We start from the raw sequence: 4537 nt of genomic DNA on the forward strand, positions 1-4537 counted from the left end.
ATGAGATGTTTTGTTCAGGTAACGGTGTTTCTAGAAACTATAAAACTGAGCTCTTGGGCCTACTAAGATGGATTCATTGCACAGAAGAACACTTCTCCAGCGCTAAGAATGAAATACTGTTCTCTGTGACTGCATGGATAGAGCTGGGGGTTATCTCCGGAAGTAAAATAACTGAGTACAGAAACACAATACGACACAATCTGGCTCATATGTAGATGTAAAACAGAGGTGATCGCATACAAATTGAGAGTAGACAGCTGCTTACAGAGGCTGGAGAGAACGCAAGGAGGAGGAGATAGGGAGTTACAGCCAGAGCGGAGCACTGTGTTCTTTTGTGCTATTGCAATGTTCAGTGACTATAAATCATGATAATGTGCTGGGTTTCAAAGGCTAGAAGAAAAGGTTCTGAATGCTCTGCAGTAAAGCGATGAGGAATGTTTGCGGATAGCTGGGGATATAGCTCAGTGGCATGGTGCCTGCCTTGAAGTGCAAAGTCCCGGGTTTGATGCTTGGTGTGAATAAATAAATAAACAGAAATGCTTGAGGAGATACATATGCTTGCTCAAGTTAAGCATTCCATAATGCATTGAAACATCGCATGGTTCCACATAAGAATGCGTGATTTCCACATTGTGTTTCATGCATTGATTAAAAATGTATTAAAAAACTGAAAATAACTTAAAAGAAAACATGGAAATCGACATGATGTACATAAAGGCAAACATCATAATTAAGCCAAAAAACAGCTGATCTGATAAACTCAGAACTTGTCATTTTGGAAGAAATGATTCATATTAAATTCTAACAAAAACTTAAGAAAACACATAAAAAAACAGCACATATAGTAAATGCTTTAAAATGCTCAGGTATTTTGATACAGATTTTCCACATCAAAAACATTCTCCTGCAGTAATAATCACAAAACTGCATAAAATTCACAAATGTAAGTACTTTTTGTTGCAAGAAAACAACAGAATCAAAATCCATAATTTATTTAAATAGACTATGCAACTCATTAGAGAAATTGTAGTAAAGACAAAATCTCTGAAAAGTATCAAAGGACATAGGAAATGATTTATAATAAAATATAAAACCAAACAAAAGTTTTTATGATTTTTATGCTTTAAATGGTAATTTGACTTTAAATCTGAATGCATAAACATAGGAGGTGTGTGTGTGTGTGTGTGTGTGTGTGTGTGTATGTGTGTGTGTTAATAATATCAACTAAGATATCTACATATAATATAGCAACAGAATTACAGTAAGATTGATTTTCTCTCTTTTTTTAAAAAAATGGTTAAATCTATACAATACACACATGTCGCTTTAGTATCAGGGGAAATAAAGGTATTAGAAGCTGTCAGGTTTGTTTTCAGAATGGGCTTCAAGACTGCTCGTGGTGGTGCGGACCTGTAATCCCAGCACTGGGGAGGCTGAAAACAGGAGGATCACTGTGAGTGTGAGCTGTGTAGTGAGACCCTGTGCCAAATACATACATACATAAATAAAAAGAAAAAAAGAAAAGAAAGACGTGCTTTCACATCTCCCTTTGTCCTCTTTCCTCCTTCTTTCCCCCTTGTTTCTTTCTCCCCTTCTGACATAACACTTTGCTGTGCTGCATGGTGTCCAAGAATTCTTGCACAAGCAGGAGTTGGCATGGAGAAAGTTTTATGGACAGAGAGAACTGCCTTTCAAAACTCAGCAAGGAGCTCTTTGGAGGGGAAAGTTGAACAGAGCTGTCATCCTCAGCACAAACTCAGCCCACTCAGCCACAGTCAAACCATATTTGCATGAATTTAAGCATAATTAGCATGCATAGCTGGTTCATTTTAAAAACCATCATATTTCAGTTCAGAAAAAACGATCCAGCTTCTGAGAATTTGCACAACCATGATATAGTGTATTCTTTTTTTCTATATGTACTCTGACTTCTGAATGGTTTTGAATGGCACACATTTTAGGTTTTCTTCTCTAGGATTGTGTCATCCCTAACAGCCCGAGAGCCCACTCAACAAATAACTGTGGAGAAGGGCTGTGATCCGCGGGTCATGGAAAACACTTGATCTTCCTGTGTAGCAGTATTCTCGCCTGTAAAAGGAGAAGTTGATTTGCGTAAATTCTCTCTTGGTTTTTCTGGAAGGATTAAGTAGCCAATGTCTGGAAGCAACATGAGCGATTCTGAAAATAAGGCTCTGGGAATCTGTGATTTTCTTTCTCAGAAGGATTTATGGCTTTAGCATTGGGGTTTGTATGTGTCGTGTGCACACAGAGTGGAGTGCCTTTCTTGGCTCAGGACAGGAATCTGTCGATTTAACAAATACATACATAGTACTTACCATGTGCCAAGTACCAAACCCGAGTCTCTGTGGATTTTAACTCATTTAATCCTGTAATAACCCCATGCAATGGACACTATTATTATTATTATTATTAATTATTATTTTAAGTTTAGAAGGCAAGGAAGCTGAGCCCCAGAAGGTTTAAGTAATTTTCCTCAAATCTTACATTTGAGGGAACCAGGATGGAAAGCCAGCTACCTGTCTCTCAATCCCAGTCTGCAGGACTCCTAGAAGGAATTTCTAAGACCTGAACTAGAGTCCCCTCCCTTTTGCAATGGTTAGTTTGCTTTCAGTGTAGTCTTCCTGATGTTGCCCATTCCACTCATGAAACTGATTCCTGACAGTAACATTTTAATGGGTACCTTCCACAAGCTATCCCAACCCTCCCGGTCACATCTGCATGAATATGTACAGCACTACGTACAGGTTGAGAACTGCAAACCTTCCTTTTATGGATCCCCTGGAGAGGAATCACAGATGAAACTGTGTACACTTAGAGAAACCTTTAAAGAGATGGAAGTTGTTTTGAGGATTTTAAATCTATGACCTTGACAGATGTTGAGCACGTTGATAGACAAGATTCATTCTGATAGTTGCTCCTAAGTGCGGCACTGGCATCTTGGCCTTCAGTGAAATTAGCACACTTGCAGGTGTCATTAGCACTTGCCCAAATTTAATACAGCGCAGCTGCAGTTCCAGAGAAGATTAATTAATTTCCAAAATGTCATTGTTTTATCTACCATGAAATGTGAGTGGATCCTGATTTTTCTTTTTTTTTTTTCCTTCAAACAATGCCAAGTCTAAGTACCTGCTTTTTCAAACCAATAGCATTAAAAAAAAAAAAAAAAACCGTGAAATGTATGTCACTATCAAGTCATCTCATTTCTGTCTGAATACATACATAAAATTAAGCGCCATCTACCTTAAAATCAACTGCAGAGATCAGACTAAAGCAATCTCCTTGAAATAATTGCAAGTGGAAGAGCTATAGTAAAAGAAGAACATCATCTCCATCCACCCTAAGTGACTTCATGTGACATTCTTGAGGTCTGGGTGGCACGTTACCATGGGAATTTTTCTTTAATAAATTCTTAGCAGCTTAATACCTCTCACTCAATAATTAGTTTTACAACCCACTTAAGAAGTAGGTAATACTATCTCTATAATCTGAAGAAAAATATAGCAACCCCACAACTTTGCCAAACAACTGTTGAAGGTGGGCCAACAAAAATTGATAATGATAATGTTAAAAATCAAGCACAGAAGCAATAAAAGAACAAAAGGTGTTTAAGAACTCTTATGGGCAAGGGACAATGTTTCCTGTTTTTATTTTTGACTAATAGTTTTTTTGACAACTTTGAAATGCCTCTATTGAAATTGCTGCCTTTTTTTTTTCCCTTAGTATTTTTTGTTTGTTTGAACATTTGCCTTGTGCAGGAGGCCTTGAAGATTAACCCTAGGAGTTTTAAGTAGCATGACAGGGGTGGTATATACTTTAACTGTCAGGGTAACCTGTCTAGGCCCTGTCATTACAGAGGCGAGCCGAACGCCTTCTCGGTTTCTCTGTCCTTTTCCTTCTGTTCTTCCTGTGCGGCACATGACAAGATCCACAGGAGCTGAGCGGCCTGTGTAGGCTGTGAGCACCAGCCCCAGGCAACCGTGCGCTAGGTTCCCTCTCTTAGAACACCAGCCCTGTTTCCGGGTGGGACCTCCAACTCTTTCTCCCTCTCATTTTTGCCCAGTACTTTTTTGAATAATAAATTGCTCATATCAGTGTCACCTTGTTTAAAATGCCTTTAAAAAATTCAGTTTTTTTATATTGGATCTTAGACTTCTTTGATCTCAATGGTAGGTTCAGAAATCATGCTGGCAAGTAAGGTTTCTAGAGGTTCGCTAGAGGCAGTGTAAAAGCCCTTGCCAAACAATGATAGTCAATTGCATTTGTTTGTTAGACATTTGTTGATGCAAACAATGTGGTATTAATTATAGATGCAATATTTATTCTTAGCTCTGGAAGAATTTTCTTTCTATTATCTCCTACTTAATCTTAATTAGATTACAAAGCAGGAATTGTATTTGAAACAGAACTCAATGCAGTTTTAATTAAAACTCCTAGTTAAAAAGAAATAAAACAACTAGGATCACTCTAAGAAAACAATAACACAAACTTAAAGCTTTAAATATCTTGGAACTGTCAA

This window comes from Octodon degus, unplaced genomic scaffold (assembly GCF_000260255.1).
Source record: "Octodon degus isolate 3935 unplaced genomic scaffold, OctDeg1.0 scaffold00096, whole genome shotgun sequence".
Taxonomy (NCBI): domain Eukaryota; kingdom Metazoa; phylum Chordata; class Mammalia; order Rodentia; family Octodontidae; genus Octodon; species Octodon degus.